Source organism: Sceloporus undulatus, chromosome 2, assembly GCF_019175285.1.
Source record: "Sceloporus undulatus isolate JIND9_A2432 ecotype Alabama chromosome 2, SceUnd_v1.1, whole genome shotgun sequence".
NCBI lineage: Eukaryota > Metazoa > Chordata > Lepidosauria > Squamata > Phrynosomatidae > Sceloporus > Sceloporus undulatus.
This window is the reverse complement of record NC_056523.1, coordinates 44,341,285-44,362,017: the sequence shown is the minus strand read 5'-3', so window position 1 is coordinate 44,362,017 and position 20,733 is coordinate 44,341,285.

Genomic DNA, 20,733 nt, shown 5'->3' with positions numbered 1-20,733 from the left:
CTCACATACTGACCATGCTCTGGCTTCATTGGACTAGATTTTTTTTTTTTTTCTTCCTTCACATTTTTATACTACTGCAAACTTGGAGTTTCTCCAGCATCTCCCTCATGTTTGTAAATGAGGACGCTACTTTGGCTACATTTCTGGAAGACTGCTAACAAATCAACAAAGGTTAATCATTTTAATTTCATTTTAAAACTTGTTTTAAAAAGATGTGCTTCTTAGAATGCACTGGTGACTGAAACACGTGATACCACCATGATGTGTCAGATCACATGAAGAAGTATTTATGTTTCACAATAGATGGCTTTAGAGATTTAGAAAGGCATACTGTCCTTTTTCAGCTTTGCCTATGTATATATATACACATATGCACATACCTGTATCTACATTATGTTGTGGCTCTGGAAAATAGCATTGTTGAAAGCTTCTTATTAAATGCCACTCATTAGCAGGAGGGAATTCATTAGTATTTGGCAGAATGTCAATGAATAAATCATAACAAACAGCCATGGAAACGTAATCTGCTTAGGGCTCTAGGTGCACTGCTTTTGAAACAAGAACACTGAAGAGCAGTTGAGACAAAAACTTCAGAAGCACCTTAGCTGAAGGGGGAGGCAATGAAATTTTCCGGTTTGGAAAAATTCGATTGAAAAGCTGCAGGAATTACAAATCTGAATCAGTCACTTGGAGTACTTTTTATAAACTATAAACAATTCTCCAGTGAGACATTTCTACATCAGATGTACATTAATATTTGAGTAGAATAGCCACCCAACCTGCTATAAGAGAGTTAGAAATACCCCACCTCTATTTCTAAAGATATGTATTTTAAATTATGATTTAGTCTATGTATTGTATTGATAGCAGTTTTACTGTTTTATTGAGTGTATTTTATATGAAATTGTAGTTTTTTATCTTGTAATGTTGTTTCTATTGTTGTAATCCCACCTCGATCCGCAGGGAGAGGCAGGAAATATAAATTATTACTATTATTATTATTATTATTATTATTATTATTATTATTATTATTAGACTACATTGGTGACCAGCCCATTTCTCTGCGGCTCGTGAGCAGCTGACAGAACTCTGAAAATTCCAGTTTGCTAACCAGTCAAAATCTACTATTCATGCTTTTGGACATTTGATTATTTGCTTATCTTATCTTATTATTAGCAATATTATTACAGAGTAGTCAAAAGCAAAATCATCATCAGTTCTTCTTTATAAGACAGGTCAGACGCTAATCAAAATTAAGCACAATTGTTTCAAGTAAATGGACAAAAAAGCACTTAATTACAGCCCTTTTCAGATAATTTTATTCTAGTTTAGGGAGAGAGCGTGTGGCAATTAGTCTTGTCTGTGAAGTTATGACTAGCTTTACCCTCTCTGGCATTCAGTCACACAATGCAAGTGCCTGGAAAGGGGCAGTTTTTGTATGTATGAATTTTCCACAAAATCTGGAACCCTGGAACAAAAAAAGGTATTGACAAGGACGGCAAAAAAGGGTATTCCGCAAGAACAGCACGACCAGTAGTGAAATTGTGGCCAAGTGTTTGTTGTTATTGTTGTGTGCCTCCAAGTCATTTTTTATTCATGGTGACCCTAAGGCAAACCTAGCATAGGGTTTCCTTGGGAAGTTTCATCAGAGGGAGTTTGCCATTGCCATTCTCTGTGGTTGAGAGAGTGTAATCAGATTCATCCATCCATTCTGTTCTGTTGAGAACATTTACTGATATGCATCCAGACTAAAAATATTTATTTTGGAACTCTCACTGGGTTCTGTGGGACTCTGTCTCAGGTGAGTGCATTTTGGACAGCCATCTCAGTAAAACACAAAAACTGTGCATATAGAGAACTGAATACACGTTCAGCACCCACTGAAACAATGTTCAAAAGGACATTGACCATTCCCTTGTCAGCCATTTATTTGCCAACTATAAGAAAAGGTCCTATGAGACTATTTATAGTTTCTTTATCCACACGGTGATCCCAGGCTATTCAGGATGCACAGAAAATACCAGTGGTCTTCACAATACTGAACTGCTGCGTATAAAATCTGAGGTTAGATAGACAATGTACTATTCATGTCACCCTCCCTTTGCATTTATTTATTAATTCAATTTCTATCTGCTAAAAGAATTTTACATAAAGTACAAAAAGATCTTACTGTAGCTGTTTTTTTACCAGCAATCCCACCCACATCATCCCTGCTCATTTTTAATTGGTTTGGTTTGGAAAAAAGATGATAGTTGAGAAAGGCTGGCTTGGATTCTAAGTGTCCCCAAGTTTGTAGTTAACTAAATTATTTTCTACAGTATCTCATTTTATCTCTATAGGAGAGGGATCTGAACTAAGTGGCATAATTACCAAGGAAAAGGTAGTGAGACAGAGTGAGTGAATAGAGTCATATAACAATCCTCCACAGTTCAAACTACATTTGTGCTGAGAGTATAAGAAAAGTCAGTCAAGAAAGAGGAACACAGCAAGTCACTGCATAATCAGAACAGTTGTCCTTATACAAAATTCAGAAGATGCTCTCTCACATCAGCACCAAACAAATTGCACCATCTGGTCAACAAGATAAAAGTCTTCTAACAAGAACCTTGTTGCTTAGAGGTTTCCAGCTGTAAAAACAAGATTCACGCAAACAACTGTAATGATTTTCCTTTTCCAGCCAGAAGAATTTGATGTCTGCTACCCTTAGTGTCTAGTTCAGCTTTTTAAAAGCCCCAGAAACAGGGAATGTTATGTATAGATTAATCAACTCACAACAAAACAATATGGAAATAATCTTGAGCCATGGCTCCATGTTTTAGGTCAGCTGCCAAGATGATGTGAGCCCCCATCTACATTCATTCAAAGTCTAAAACCAAAACGTATGTCAAAGCTCTTTTAGTTTCCCAGGGATACCATCAACATGGTTATGGGGGGAGAGGTGTTTATATTCTCCTAGCTGAATTGTACCTGGTTCTACACAGGTCCATACCTGATGGTGCAGTGGTTAAATGCCAGTACTGCAGCCAGTATTGCAGCCACAAGGTTGTGATTTTGATCCCAGGGATCCAGGGTTAATTCAGTCTTGCATGCTTCCATAGGTCACCAAAAGGAGTACTCAACTTGTTGGGAGCAATTACCTTGGCTAAAAAAACCCTATGAAATTCATGGGGTCACCATAAATTGACAGGTGACTTGAAGACACGTGTACACACACTCTCTCTCACAGACATGTATGCATCAGAAATTCACTCTCATTTCCCCACCCTTGTTAAACTTCAGTAATCAAAACATCACTGCCTTTGTCCCAATAGTGGTCGGTGGCTTTCATGTCCAAGGAGTAATGATTCCACTCTGGGCTTTATTCCACATGTGGAAGGAACTATGCAAAGTGCTCAACCAATTTTGGGAATAGTGTTCAGCACTATAGATAGAGGCTTTGAAGTATTGAATAAGATTTAGGTTACATATACACTGCAGAAAATATCCAGTTTGACACCACTTTAACTGTCATGGCTCAGTACTATGGAATTCTGGGAACTGTAGTCTTGTGAGTCATTTAGCATTCTCTGTCCGAGAGCCTGAGTGCCACAACAAACTACAGTTCCCAGGATTCCATATAATTGAGCCATGGCAGTTAAAGTGATGTCAAACAGGATTATTTCTGCAATGTGGATGCAGCCATATAGTGGATTCACTGTAGTCCTGATATAAAAGCCTCGAGCCGTCACCTGTTTTTCCACATTTTTTCACCAGGAATTTTAGCAGCAGCTCCTCAGAAAAGTGCAACTCTTTATTTTTCTTTTTGTGGACAAATAAAATCATTGTTTTTATTCTTTATTACATTCCTTCAAGGAACCTTACAATTAAAATATATAAACGTTAAAATGATACTTATAATAAAATATAATTTTGCTCTCTGTGTATGTGTACCTTTCTGTGATAACTCTTAATCATTGGGACATTCTTCTAGACAGCTCAACATTTGACAATATTTCATTTGTCCTCCAAGTTGCATTGCCAACTGCAACTAAAGTGAGGGGTTAGAAGCAAAAAGAAGGGCTTGCCATGGCCCACCGGGATATTGTAGCAGATGCCTCAAAACTTTACAGAAGGTCATGTTCATCCACATGGCAGGGGCCAGGGTCAAACAGAAGTTTCAAACAAAGCCTTCCTAGAAAGGGGAGTTGCCATCACTTATTGGGAAATATTTAAATGGTTAGAAGATGGGATGCACTTTTCTGAGGAGCTGCTGCTAAAATTCCTGGTGAAACAGAGTGAAGAATTGCATCCCTAGAGGGTCAGTGTGAGGGCAGGAAACAAGAAAGGGTGGAACAATAATGGCACCAGGGGAGACAAGAGAACTGCAAGGAAGGAAGGGGTAGGTCGATGTAGCAATAGAACAAGGGAGAAGGAGGTAGGGAGACACAGTAGCAGCAGAGACCTTCTAGAACAGTGTTTTCCAAACTTTGATCCTCCAGAAGGTTTGGATTTCAACTTCCAGTAGACCTATCCAGTTTCATCAACCATCAGGAATTCTGGGAGTCCAAAACCAAAGTTTGGGAACCACTGCTCTACAAAGCCAGCAGTTGTGCAATCCAGTGCTCCTAATACTCCATTATCTGAGGCGGCCATTCACTCTGCCTGAAGATGACTGGGGTTTGCATTTATTTTACACAGGCTTCTGGGATCCAAAATGGTATTGCTTGGATGGTATTTTTTATTCATTTTGTAAGAGCATAAAATGAGTTATGCTGGATCAACCCAAAGTCCTCTTAACTCCAATATGTTTTTTTTACACACTGGCAACCACTTGTCTATGGGAAGCCCATCAGAAGGACACAAGTACAACTGAAGTCTCTGTTCTATGTTCTGGAGTATAATGATCAGGGGTGTAAATCTTGATAAATTTGATTCTTGCTAGCAAGAATGAATAATATTATAGTTGTTCTCCTTGACATCAAAAGTAATTCAAACCTGCACAGTTTTCAAAGATTATTTAGGGGCTGTACATATGGGCAGCTCTGTGCTGCCCTTTTGTGCCATAGATGGAGGCTGTCACAAGCACATGCTGCGGCCTCCAGAGGGAGCAAAAAGAAGCCCCCGGAAGGGGCATCATAAGCGCCATGCCATCATGATGCCCCTTCTGCAAAGCACCGTTTGGATGTTGCACCCGGTGTGCGTTATCATGATGTGTACCGTGTGGATTGGCACATGCCATAATGGCAGCCAGGCAGCACGGTAAGGGCTTCAAGCGTGCAGACGCTCAGCCTTCACCACACGTATAGGCCCGGCACAAAATGCCAGTCTGTACAACCCCTTAGTCTGCTTTTTTTTTAAAAAGCAAAAATTGATTTTTCTGTGCAGAAGTTTCCTGCACACAAATCATGACTTTCTATTTCTATTTACCAGTAGCTTTCAACCCAAACTTTTACTAAGGTATTTTTGTATGCCAAAACAAACAGACAGACAAACAAACAAAAACCTTTAGTCCATGAGCACCATGTAGCTATGTAACTATGTAGGACATATTCAGAAGCTGGAATACACCTTGAAAGATTAGAAGTGAGAAATAAGTAAAAAGGGTATTATTCTCCTTTTGGCACAAATGTCAGGAGGTAAGACATAAGTCTGCCTTTTATTTATTTCCTTATAGTTCTTTCTGTACAACAATGGTAATATGTTCCTACACGTTTAGATAATAGTTATTGATTTTATTTTGTGTTTGTTTGGATTGGGGCCTTAAAAATGACAGCCCAACAATGTAATCCCGTTCCTTAGAGAGGGAAAGCATATCATTTTTTAAAACATTCAAATCATTGAACTAATCAGTCTGCAACTTTAAAAAAATATATAACAATATGTTCTCAATTTCTGGCAAAAATACATTAGTACATTTTGTAATAATAATATATAATACAGAAATACATTTTGCATATTTATATTTGTTGTTATTGCGGTTGCTGTATGCCTTCAAATCTTTTCCAGCTTATTGTGACCCAAATGTGAAGCTATCATGTAGTTTTCTTGGCAAGATTATTCAGAGGCATTGCCATTGTCTTTTTCTGAGGCTGAGAGAGTGTAGCCTGCCCTGTAGGTTTCTATGGCTGAGCATACATCAAATCCTGGTCTTCCAACCTTCTAGTCCACTACTCAGACCACTACTCTACAGTGGCTCTAAATCAGAGGCTGACTGCAACACATGGCAACCTTGTCACCCGGGTTTCTTTCAAGATTTATCTAGAGGAGATTTGTCATTGCCTTCCTCTAAGGCTAAGAGAATGTGTACAAGGTCAATGAGTTTCCATGGCTGAATGGAAACTCTTGTCAAACCCTTGTCTCCCAGAGTCCTAGACCAATACTCAAACCACTACATTACACTCCAGTATACTGCACTGATGGTTATATTTGTATTTATGTCAGGTGAAGTTCCAAAGTAACTAGGGAACATTTATAGGAGATGGAATGATATCATATTTGTTATTCCACTGTCAAATCCCAGCACTCAGCCACATATGCTTGAAAGATTATGTCATTTCAGCTCACTCCAAAATAATTAGCTAGGAACCATTCAGCGACTTGACATCAATACAGTTAACCCAGAAACTAATTATTTAGTAAAACATTTAATCTGGAAATTATTTACCTTTTCAAAGAAAAGACCTTATGTGTCATATTTGGGTTCAAAAGAAAACATATGATTTTAATTATTGGTTTATAAGATGCTCTAATTCCCTGGATTACACTGTAAAAACAAAACAGCTACTGGAGAGATTTTCCATCTTAAAAACCCCTCTGAGAAAAATTAATATTCATACACAGCTGTCCATTCAAGACTAAGTAAGTAATTATCCCAGTTTAGCTAATTCCCACGTAGTGGTCTGTTTCTCTTACATTTTTATACATCTTGACACTATTTTTAAAAAATCACAAGTGGATCAGGAAGATTCTTAAGGACAAGATAGATCAATCCAAAATCCACAAACTTCTACTTTGTGACATGACCAATATGGCTACCCCTGGGTATATGTTTTAAGATAGAACAATATTTCTTTCATCTGATAAAGTGTCCACAATAGGGAGAAAACTGAAGCAGTTACATGCCCTCACTTGCAAGGATGAAATCATGGAATATAGTCAAATGGCTTTTAATTTGATAGACAGCTTAATTGTATTTTATCTATATGTTTTGTATTTGCATTTTATCTATCATTTTTTACTTGCATTACTTTTTATTTTGTAAATTGTCTTGAGTCTCAAAATTGGGGGGGGGGAGTAGGGATCAGAGTATAAATAAAGCAATAGAGTACAATGCACAAATACCTGTACTTGCCTGTGTTCCTGGCAGGAGCTGGAGTTCAGAACCAGCAAGCTTCCAGATCCCTGGGAAGTCAACACAACTAAACACCTATGCTTGCAGGTTTCTCCAGACTGGGTGACTCTGCTTCAAGTATTTTTCAATATGGTACCCTCTTTAATGCATTGAAGGATTTGAGTCTCCTCCTCCTTCTGTTTGGTTCCATAATATCTGTAGCCAACTAAGAATGTGAAGAGTTTCAAAGTCCTGAATAAATGAATTCTCACACTTGGTCAGGACCACTGAGGTGGAGTATATTGCGATCAGTGGAAAGAAGCCAAAATATAACAGTTATAGTCCCACTGTTAAATGAGATAAAGTTCTAACTCTGGAGAGGAGCCCAGTGATTTAGAGGAAGAGCCCAATGATATAGAGTACACTGCTGATATATGCAGGACTGAAACCCTGCATCCAGTGATAAGTCTCATGTGAAAGAACAAATTGTATAGAAAATGCAGTGCTCCATCTAAGGTTTTTAGAACTTTTCCATGCACTTATTCATGCCTGAAACCACAGTTGCCCCAAACCATCTAAACTCCAAAAGCACAGAGCCAGAAAGAACTAAAACTACATAGCTCAAGCTGGGGAGCCCAACTAAACTGCATGTGAAGTTATACAAATAACATCAAATAAACATGCATGCACATATAGCAACAGCAGCTGTGTTTATATACTGCTTCATACCTCCGAACATATGAAACGTACTGTGCAAAATAAGTTGTAATATGAGTTTCTGTAGACTTGGTCTACTTGGTCTACTGTAGCTAGCGCATGGAGGGGTAAAGTCAGAAAAACTAAAGCACAGAATGAGCTCAAGCTTGCAAAAGAGATTAAGAACAATAAAAAGGGCTTCTTGGGGTATGTCCATAGCAAAAGGAAGAAGGAAATGGTAGAGCTACTGCATGGAGAAAATACAGAAATACTAACAAGGGACAGAGAAAAGGCAGAACTACTCAACACTTTCTTTGCCTCAGTCTTCTCACAAAAAGAAAAGAGTGCTCAAACTGAGGAAAATGAAGCAGGGAAAATACAGCACAGAATAACTAAAGAGGTAGTACAGGAATATCTAGTTAATCTAAATGGATTTAGGTCTCCAGGACCAGATGAACTACATCCAAAGGTATTAAAAGAACTGGCAAATGTAATCTCAGAACCATTAGCAATAGTCTTTGAGAATTCCTGGAGAAAAGGAAAAGGCCCAGCAAACTGGAGGAGGGCAAGCGTTGCCCCACTTTCAAAAAAGGAAAAAAAGAGGCTCCCAACAGTTATTGTTCAGTTAGTCTGACATCAATACCAGGAAAGATTCTAGAGCAGATCATTAAACAGTCTGTGAACATTTAGAAAGAAATGCCATAATCACAAAGAGTCAATATGGGTTTCTCAAAAACAAATCATGCCATACTAAGCTGATCTCTCTCTCTCTCTCTCTCTCTCTCTCTCTCTCTCTCTCTCTCTCTCTTGGATAAAATTAACAGCTTGGTAGATGATGGGAATGCTGTAGACATAGCATATCTTGATTTCATTAAGGCCTTTGACAAGATCCCCCATGATATTCTTGCAAACAAACTAGTAAAATGTGATCTAGACAATGCAACTGTTAGGTGGTTTAGTATTTAGTTGACCAGCCAAATCCAAAGGGTGCTCAGCAATGGATCCTCTTCATCCTGGAAAGAAGTGACCAGTGGGGTCTCACAGGGTTCTGTCCTGGGCCCGATACTACTCAACATCTTTATCAATGATTTGGACAAAAGAATAGAGGGCATGCTTATCAAATTTTCAAATGACATCAAATCAGGAGTAGCAGCTAATTCTCCTAGATGAGAGGATCAAAATTCAAAATGACCTTAATAGATTTGAAAGCTCCACAGGGAGAAATGTAAGGTACTGCACTTAGGATGAAAAAAATGAAATGTCTATATATAGAATTGGGGACACCTGGCTTAACAACAGTACATGTGAAAGTGATCTAGGAGTCCTAACATGAGTCAGCAGTGTAATGTGGCAGCTAAAGAGGCCAATATGATTGTAGGCTGCATCAACAGAAATATAGTGTCTAGATCAAGGGAACTAACAGTGCCATTCTATTGTGGGTTAGTGAGGCCTCACCTGGAATACTGTGTCCAGCTCTGGGCACCACAATTCTAAAAGGATGTTGAGAAGCTGGAGCATATCCAGTGGAGGCAACCAAAATGGTGAAGAGTCTGGAAAGCATGCCCTATGAGAAGAGACTTAGGGAGCTGGGTATGTTTAGGATGGAGAAGAGAAGTTTAAGAGGTGATATGATAGCCCTGTTTAAGTATTTGAAGGGGTATCATATTAAGGAGAGAACAAGCTGGTTTTCTGCTGCTCCAGAGAATACGATATGGAACAATAGATGCAAGCTCCAGGAAAAGAGATTCCACCTCAATATTAGGAGAAATTCCTGACAGTAAAAGCTGTTTGACAGTGGAATGGACTCCCTCTAGTGTGATGGAGTCTCCTTCTTTGGAGGACTTTAAAGAGAGGCTGCCCTCGTGATCTCTTCCAACTCTATAATTCTATTATTCCTTAGATGCATCTGAGGAAGTAGACTAGGGCCCGTTACTGACAGGCATATAGCATGCACGGAGTGCGTACTAGGGTTAGGAAGGGGTGTGACTTCTTCACGACCCTAACCCTAGTACACGCTCTGCACGTACAAAATGGTGGCGCCCTATATAGATGGGGGCTGCCATGTTGATGTATTTTGGTGCTTCTTTGTTGCTGCAGACGCAGCAACCGGCAGCGGTGCAAGACCACCCATTTTGGGTGGTCTATAACGCACCTAAGTCTACAATAGATTATGCTACAATCTCTCTCACACAATCTCAAAGGTGCTGCAAGATCCCTTTCCATACTGATATTCCCGACTAACATGGCTATGTGGCTGAATTATGCACAGACATGTGTGTGTACATACACATACAGCATAGCCCATTACTAAGGAATCAAACATTCAGAGAACATTAATGTAAGTTACCCATTTAATAGAGAGAAACAATGTGGCTGTGAGCTGAAGAAAGACAATCAGTGAACTGACAGCAAAGAACTTAATATCAATGTGAAGAAATATTTTGATGAACTAAATTAAAAGGTCCAAATAAAGTGTGTTCATAACAGAACTGATCTTTTAAATTTTCTTAAACATGTACATGAGCTTTACCATAGACAATGAGTTTTAGAATATACAGTTTTCAAGGAATAGGAAAGTCAGCATCTAGACCATCTTTATCCCGCAAATGGCTATCCCCATTTACAGACACATATAAACAAACACTAACAGCACTTAATATGTATGCGTTCTTTTACACAAACAAGTGTCTGCTGCATATAAACACACAGTCATGCCTACCACAAAGGGTTATTGTGAAAACAACACTAAGATAATCCATTTTAAGATATTCTGAGCTCCTTAAAGAAAGAGTGGTATGCAAATAAATAAATAAATACAATGGTTGGACATTATAAGTATAAAAAGTAGATCGTATAATACTATTAAAGAGCCTTTTTCAAAATCTAAACAAATAAAAACTGAACATTATATATTGAATATAAATTGTGACTCAGAAGGAATAAAACTATAGGTCAAATATCTTATTTCATTGGATTACAAAGCCTAGAATGTTCCTTCCAAATAACAGTATTTTAACTTCTGAACTAAAAATGAAATATGCAACTAAAAGATTTAAATAATTTTTACTGGAGCATAGCAAATTCTCCAAATAACCAGAAACCTATTTGTCTGAAATATAATTGCTTCCTGTCTGAAAGCTTCTAGTCTGATTATACAAGGGGAAATATGCATACCTAGATAAGGGTTGAAAAAGCAAAATCATTGTCTGATAGTTTAGAAGGAGGAAAAGCATTCATTTAATAATACCTGTAAGAACACTACTCCTGAAATTCAATATTTGCCCCCTTAATATAAGGACTGCATGAAACTTTGTGACAAGTTGGCATGGCCTCTTATCCTGCCCCACTCTACACACACACCAGAATCCTGTGCCATGGAATATGTTAAGCAACCTTACGTGTACTTAGCTACATAACAGAGATGCTAAGAAACCTTGTTAGTGAATTGCAAAAAGGCATAATGAGACACCAGCAAGAATGTCCTGGTGTTCAATTTGCACTTCCTAGCTAGTGTCCTGATGCACAATGGTACCGATACACATTGATCCCGATGTGTATCGGTTCTGATGCACATCTGTACAAATGTGTATCAGTCTTGGACATTGGACATCAGTCCTACCATTCATCGTCTAGGTCACTTTGCTGGCTGCCTTTTACTGAAGGGAGTTATGAAACTTCCCAGTTCTAATTCCCACAAACATAAGCCCACTTACAAAGCTGTACATCCCTGACAAGATTCCAGCCTTTATCTCCATTGAAGGCTGGTCAAGACCTACAGTAGATATTTTTTTTTTTGGCATTTATTGTTTAGCACTTACCTAATGGGGTTATGACAACAGGAGGATGGATTTTTTAAAAAAAATTACTAACTCCAGCAACGAAAGCATTTCTTGTGAGTTTTGTACAGGAAAAATGGCACTGAGAGAAATTTCAAAATTTTATATTTTCACAAAATTTCACACATAGTATGCACTTTCACTTTGGAATTTGACTTCATAATTTCATAAAATCATAGAATCATACAGTTGGAAGAGACCACAAGGGCCATATAGTCCAACCACCTGCCATGCAGGAACTCAAAGCACCCCTCTGACAGATGGCCATCCAGCCTCTGTTTAAAGACCACCAGGGAAGGATAGTCCACCACTTTCTCAGGGAGTGTGTTCCAAATGTTTGAGTTTTGTGCTGGCTTCTATCCCATTTAAACAGAAGCCATTATTTTTCAATTAGCTGTTTTCTAGTATTCACTCATGGTGAGAGAGGGTGGAATGGCACTGATACTCCTGCTTGATCTGCATGTAATATCAATTCTCTGATTTCATCTCACCTCCTTGTTTTGCCTGGCCAAGGACTGAAATATTCCGGCACTGTGTTACTACAGTGGTGATTCAGATACCTATGAGATGCCCAAAAGCAGGACACGGTTGCAAACCTCCAACTCATGTTCCTCAGAACTGGTATTTTGCATCTGATGCCAATTGTATCCTTATCTCCATCGTGACCATTAATCTTTCTGCATGCATTTATCCAATCCAGGCTGTAACAGGGGGTGCAAAATGAAGAGCCCCCCCCATAAGAGTTCTGCCTTCCTCCCCAAATTTCTAGCATTGCAGTTACTTAAAACTTCAGTTGAACATTTAGAAATACAGTTTACACCACCAAAGAAGAGGAACAGGCAAAATTATAAACGGGATGTAAACACGGTGAATATTACAGTTCTAGATAGGAACTGTTTTCATTGTCTTAGGGGCTCTTCAAACCAGCTATTAAGGCCGGCCTGGGAACAGAGTTGAGGTGTCACGTCCACATGACACATTACCCAGCTCTGCCCCCAGCATACCGTGACACCACATGCTGCACCACATGTTGCATGGTGTCATGGTTCTCCTCTGGCACTGCGTCCAGATGATGCAGCACTGAAGGAGCACTGTATAACCATGCTGCTGCTGCTGCTATGGCATCCTTTCCACCAAGAAGGAGACACTTTTTGTGGCTTCTTTTCGCGCCCTGGAAAGGTCGGATCAGGGCCGCAGCATGCAGTTGCCGCGGCCCTAATCTGGTTGAGAAAGAGGAAGCGGGAGGCCTCACCTTCAGGGCTGTTTGTACAGCCCCTATGTCTCCAGTTCTAGATACTTGGAGACTGGGGGAAAAAATTCATGGAGGGGTAGAATTCTCATTTGGGGGTGCAGTGCACTTATGTTGCTCCCCATGTTCCCGATCCAAGTTGTGGCCATTGCTACATCATGTTGTAGATAATCAGTGGTTCACCTTGGGCAGCACCATATTCTTACTAACCTTCTTCCTTAAGGTCACCTATCTATGTGCACCACTGCAAAGAGTTGAGTGTCATCCACATACTTATGGCACCAAACTCCCAATCCCCAGATAACTTTTCCTGGCAGTTAGATGCATATGGAATATGTGGGATGGAACTGAGCTCTAAGAAATCCCATAGGCCAGCAGCCAAGAAGTTGAATAGCTGTCTCCCAGCACCACCTTCTGGCTTTTCCCCTCCAGGAAGAAATGGAGCCACTGTACAGCTCCCACTCCCACTCCCACTCCAGCAAGGTGGCCCAGAAGGATATAATGGTATTGAATGCCACTGAGAGATCCAGCAGAACCAATAGGAACACACACACCCTATCCAGTTCCTAAGATAAGTCATCCATCAAGACAAGCAAAGCTGCCTCTTTTGCATAGCCAAACCTGAAACCAGATTGAAATAGACGGAGATCTTCCATTTTATCAAGAAATGCCTGGAGCTGGTAGACCACCACACTCTCTAGTACCTTGACTAAAAATGGGATGTTGGAAACTGGCCAATAATTGTCCAATATGGAGGGATCCAGGGAGGGCCTTTTCGCTAATGGTTTTACAACTGCTTCCTCTTGGCATGCTGGAATTTAGCCTTGCTTTACCAAGGTTTTGACTAATCGCTGAACCTACAGCTAGTCCTCCTTTTAATAATCAAGAAAGGGCAAGGATCTAACACATCTTTGGCAGCTCTCACCTCTCCAAACTCCTGTTCTTCAGATTGTACAAACTGAAAAATATCTGTTATCGCTGAACAAACAGGAACCAAAATAACATCCAATGGATCTGTATTAATTATAGCATCCAATTCAGAGTGGGTCTAAGCAAGCTTATCTGCAAAGTGCTGGGCAAGTTGTTCACAGCAGGCCATTGAGTGATCTTGTTTTAATTCTTCTGGGTAAAAAAAAAACATCAGCCCCTCAAAGCAGCCCTTCTGTCTACTTGATGCAACTGACAGTTTAAGGTTTTGAACTGTTTTAATTTTTAATCTGTTTTTATTGTTGTTTAATGCAATTTTAGTCTTGTTCAAATTGTTCTTTATTATTTTAAATTCTTTGTTTTAAGCCACTTCAATTTATTCTACTTTTGCATCCTTCTGAGATTCTCTGATAGAGGATATAAATAATTCACCTAAAGATAGTAATTTTGAGAATAATTGATGTAAACATGCTCCTGAAATGTCTTTCTTTTATTGTATCAGAACAGAGAAATAAAATGTCATATACAGTATGTGGGCCACCCTGAAAAAAATTCCAGGCTTAAACAGACCATTAAAAGGTTACGCTTTGTGGCCATGGCTGCCAGAGTCCTCCATCCAGCATGGATTTTGCTAAGCTTTGCAGTTAAAATCCTATAGAGTCATAGGCACTTAGCTTTCATCTATGCTTCTTGATGCAGGAAAGAGCATCCCCAAGAAATGGTTGCCCAGCTTCTACTTGAGCTCCAGTCTTTTTTTCCGCCTGTTTTTATTGTTTTCCTTCATTCCCTGTTCTTCCAATAATGATAATTTATTTTACAAATCAATTAGCAGTTTGATATTGGCTAATGGTCATGATTCAAGAACTGCTTTCCAAGAAGCAAATCCTCTTCATGGCATAAGACCTATTTGGTTGTCAATAATTAATTTCTTTCAAGTACAGATAAAAATGATCTTACTTCAGAGATTTTGAGAATTATTTAAATCGCTTGGCACTTGTCAAGCCCATCCTGATCTTAAATGCTGGTTGCAGTCTAGACAATTCTAAGCACTCTTTCAAAACAAACAAACAGACATTGATTTGAGAGTCACTAAAGCATTTGCAGTTTTTCCCCTCCCTTTTCTTAATCTTGAAAACTCCTGATGCAGTTTTGGACCTCACCCACATTTCTCAGGCTGACAAGTGTTTAAATCACATCAGAAGCTACCGTAGATGGCTGATGGCTTTAAACAATCTGCCAATAGAAGTCTACATAGATATTTAAGCAATTTACCCTCATTGAACTCTGTGAGCTAATCCATTTTCAATGACTGTGTGTCAGGTTAAGTTGTTTGTGTCTCACAGCATCTATGAGTCACTTGGGATGTGCTGTATCTTGTATCACAGCTGAAGCTGCATGGAAACTTAATGCTACATTCTCCATGGAAATCACACAAGCCTTTATTCTCAATTATTTCTAACATGATCATATTAACAGTGGATGCTCCTTTCCGTTACCAAAAGTCAGCAGATTCTCTCATTGCCAAAGGCCTCTGTGAACTCTCTATATGCTGTTCTAACATGCCCAAAGGAAACTATAGTATCAGTGTAATGCAATGCAAGTCTCTTTTATCCAAAATTCTTGGCACCAGGACAGGTTTGAATTTTGGAGTTTTATTATTATTGTTTCTGAATATCTGTATTTAAATATACTTACATATTGAGATGACTTGGAGATGGGACCCAAGTCTAAACTCAAAATTCATTTGTGTTTACATACACCTTACACACATAGCCTGAAGGTAATTTTATACAATATTTTTAATAATTTTGTACATGAAACAAAGTTTGTATATACTGAGCCTTCAGAAAGCAAAAGCATTTGGAACTAATAGAAAGCCATCCAGCTCTACTTACAGACCTCCAAGGAAGGAGAATCCATCACTCTCCGAGGCAGTGTGTTCCACTGTCGAACAGCCCTTACTGTCAGGAAGCTCCTCCTAATGTTGAGGCAGAATCTCTTTTCTTGTAGCTTGTATCCACCGTTCCATGCCCTATTCCCTGGAGCAGCAGAAAACAAGCTTGTTCCATCCTCAGTATGATGTCCTTCAAGTAGTGTATTGCAAACACTACTTGTTCATACACATCTCTAACTATTTATTCATAGTTATAACTAGTAAGTTATAACTCAGTTACAATTATGAGGGGGTAGATTTTGTTATTTTGCTGTATGTCCAACTAGATACACATGAATATAAATTACGTGTGCACAGCATTCAATCCTATCAACAGAAAAATATCTGCCAATGGAACATGGAAGACCTGATTCCATTTATATGTCCCTCACATGACCTTAAAATCCATTCTAATAGGTTTATTATCCCTCAGAGAATTCGGCAACCAGGGGCAAGGAGTAAGAGAAAAGAAGTCCCATTCTAGTAGCATAATGTTGAATTTCATCCCATCATCTCTTGTTATATATTATGCTGGGAACAGATTTCCTTCAACTACAACAATCACTTTCAAAATGTGCACTATAAGGTCACCTTGTGAACTAGGCTGACTGGTACAAAATGGCACCTACATGAGCTGTCATTAGAATTGTATTTACACATTTTTAAGCCAAGATAGTTGGAAACTAGTTGAAAACAATGCTCTCTTCCTTTCTGAACTGAGTACAATTTTCAACACAGCAGCTCAGTACTACCCCATGGCTAGAAAGATCTGAGTCAGTGACAATTCTGCAAGCAGGACAGATGGATCTGTTAATGTATGCCCTAAGAGGTACAAACACCTAAGGGGACAAAAGCAACAATATCCAACAACCACAGAAAAACAGAAAATAGAGAACATTGCCATTCCAGAGCTGGGTTCTACAATACATATAAGTTTTTATTTTTAATTTCTGCTCCAGAGTCATAGTAATTCTGAATTCTGTTTCAGATACCACATCCTTGGTTTTATCAACAGAGTATACCAGAATCAGGTAGTTGGGAAATGGCTATAATATTGTTGCTTGTTGTTAGCTACTCTTGAGTCAACTTTGACTCATGGCAACCCTGTGGATGAGATATCTCCAAGTCCCCCTGCCCTCCGCTGCTCTGCTCAGTTCCTGCAGGCATTGATCCAACCTTGACACTTTTCTCCTTGATCTTATTCAGTAATTGTTCTAGGTCTTTGTTTCTGTTAGTAATAGTCTGTCATCTACATATCTTAAATTATCAGTTAAAAACACAGTTTGTCTGCAGTGTGGCCCATCTAGCAAAGATTAAATAAGACCCTCATCTAAAACTCTGGAGGGTGGCAGCCAGCCAATGTAGATAATACTAAATTAGATGGAATAACTTTCTAGTAGCTAGATAGGCAAATTCCAAAGTTGCTAACCCTCAGTATGTTGCATGTTCTAGTGATGGCAACTTTTGCATTACCAAAAAGAGGACAGAAGAGGATGAAGATTTGAATATGCTAATTCATATGTAGAGATGCACATTTAAAAGGATTGTTATAATTTAAACAGAAATACAATACATCTCACTATTTGGAGGGAGGCTATGAACAGGTAAATTGTATGCTTGCCTACTATGCTAGCTGCCTAAATTATTTTAATGTAGTATTGTTTCATTCCAAGAAAGTGTAGGGGTGCATGGGATGCTACTGTATATGTCACTGTGGCCATATTAGGATATTTCCAATGCAGTAAAACAAACTGTATGCAAAACTTTACATGCATATGTTTCAGTGTAGTGTAGTGTGTGTGTGTGTGTTTGTGTGTGTAGAGAGAGAATATATAGTTTTTATCAGATTCTGAAAGGGGACCATGATAAAAAAAACAAAAACAAATTAATAATCATTGGCCCAGTGAAGCAAGATGTATGAATAGTCCACAAAGCATGGTACAACAGACCCTTGTCTGTTCTTCTTCTTTTGTACTGTACTGTTCTGTTCTGTTCTAAACCCCAATTTTAGATTTTTAAAAAGAACTTAAACTATCTAACAGTTGCCTTCCAGTTACAGCCAGCAGCAGCTGACAATTTCTATCAGTGGAATGGTCAATTCCCTTTGAACATAAAAGCAGCTATCCAAGGTGCTGAAAACTATTTCCATATCCCATTGAGGACAGCCATACAGTAAACCAATGATTGTCCTGGCCTCATTGTAGGCAATACAGGTTCCAGCTGCTCCTGTTGGCTATGCCTAAAAGTGAAACTGTCTCTTCTTTTCTCCCCACTTCATCCGGGAACACTAAAACTATCTAAGATTGCCAGCAACATTTCTGAGTATTAAACAAGGCAAAGGAATGCTGAAATAAATCTGTCCATTTCAAACATGCCACAGAAACAGAATCAATTTTCTATGCAGAAATTGGCATTCCTGTACAGATAACCCCCAGTGCAAATATTCTTAGAAAACTGCCCAAAAGATTTTCTGGCAATGGGAAGAAAATTCCTGCAATTACCCCTTGCTTCCTTAAGAAATGAAATTAGGGGCAGAATTGTATCTCTACAGGAGTCCTTTTTGTATTCTTCCCTTCCCTCCCACTTCTTTTTATAGGGATTAATGAATGTGTCCATCCCAGTCCTGCTGCCTTCGAAATAGAGCTCAAACCCATTGTCACCACAGCCTGTGTTCCATCACTGGGCTATTGACTCTCCCCGGTGCATTTTTGTCTTTGGATATTTTTTAAAAGCAATGGTCACTTGTTTCTCCTTGTGGACAAGTAAAACTCCTTGCAAAGAGCCCTTTTTCCCTGCTGTGCTTCCCCATCTACATTTGTAACAAAAATTATTCTGATTTTACTCTAGCAAGATGCTAATCAGACCCAATTGTTGAGTGGTGGGAAGATGCCTATAAAATAAATTACAGCTATATATGTAAATATGTAAGGCTATTGGAAGTTTATAAACACTTCTTTAATAAGCTCTTTGCAACAGGCACCAAAAACAAAGAAAATAAAAGCAGCTCTTTAATGCAGCTTTGAGCCTGATTTTAAAATGTTAGTTTTCCCCTGGTTTTATTCTTTTTCCAGAACTTAATATGCATGCCTCAATTATTCAGACAGCTGAACAACTATAAAAATATGGGCAGATCATACAGTGGTTATTACGAGTTACTTTTTATTACTTCCTCAGGAGCAACTAACTTCGTCTGATAACAATTACATCAATAATAGCACTGTAGCTTGCTTATTGTAATTATAGTAACATCTAAGCATCCGGTTTAAGAACAAATGAGAGGCAAAGTCTCCTTGTACTATCAGGTTCAAATAAATGTATTCATGGTTCAAAATCCAATAGGCATGGCTTGTTGTTGTTTTTTTCAAATGTACTGTGACAGCCCAAGCTCTATACCATTGTATGAGGAAAAGGAAAGGAGGGGTATAGAAAAGCGGCAGAGACAGAATCCATCAGAAGAATTGCGTCAAAGGCTGAGGATTGCTTGTGCAACTTATTATTCTCATCTGGATGAATCTCGACAATCCTATTAGCAGGAGAAGATTCAAGCTTAAGCCTATATGCCTCATCAGCTATTCACCTCCTATAACATCTTATTGAGTTCACTAGCTGGCAGTGATGACGGTCCTTTAGTTCAGGATCTCTCTGCATGTGATTTGATCTCCACTGATCTCCTTCTTTGATCAGAAGGTAACCTCAATTGTGAATTCATTTTTTGGTAGATGAATCTCCTCCTCCAAAGCCATCAGTTGATTTACCACAACCCAGGCTTGTGTTTACCATCACAAGCAGAGTTCCTTTTTTTTTTTTTTTTCATATTACAGAGACAGTTGTGGGTTAGATTGTGTTGTCTTTTTCCCTCATCTCCTGCCCTACTGACCTCTTCCCTTCCTTTCTTTATCCAGCCCTCTTGCTTCTGCTTCTGTTTTATACAAGCCACTTGATGAATTGTTCTTTATCAAGCCATCATTGTTCACTTTTTTTCTCCCTTTGTTCAAAAATAAAAGTCTTGGGGATGAGTAGGGGTTCTGGTAAGTATTAGCCAAACCACCTTGTCTGGGTGTTTTTCATGCTGTTGCAGTGGTTTTCCAGGAAGAAAAAAACTGTCCAAATACTGGCCCAGATAGAATGCCAGTTTGCTGTGGTGGGTGCAAAAGTGGGGCTGGGTCCATATGCACCCCATGGATGGCACTTTCCTCAACCCTAGTCAAGCATAAGAACCTAAGCAGAGAGCCCTGATGAATCAGACACAAGGCTTATCTAGAAACATGTACAAGAAGGGTGGACAACCCCTGGGTGACAGTGGCTTCTTATCACTGCATGGGATGGACTGTACCCACCTCCTTCCAAAATCAGCTGAATAGAAATATAAATAATAACCAGAAGTTCCACGTTTATTTTTGTTTTGTTTTGTTTTCCTTGTTTGGAGGAAAGTTGGTGTGTTTGTTGTTGTTTTGCTATCATGAAAGCTTCCAAGAATGTCAATTGATTAAGTTTTGGTTATTCCCCTGCACCTTGGGAAGCAAGAAAGCCAACAGGCTTGGGCCACATGTGGTTAACAGGCCAGTCTTCCCCCTCCCCCTCATGTACATGCAGACACTCCACAGAATCAATGCACTAGTGGAAGGTCCAGTTGGCATATTTCCTTTCCTGCTTCCATATGTAAATCTCATTTCCACTCCCCTTCCATTTGTAGACTGAAAGCAAAGAGATGTGCAGCGGAATGTGTCTTGTTTTACATGCAGAACTCCACTCTGACGTCCCTGTCACCACCCCCAGGACTCAC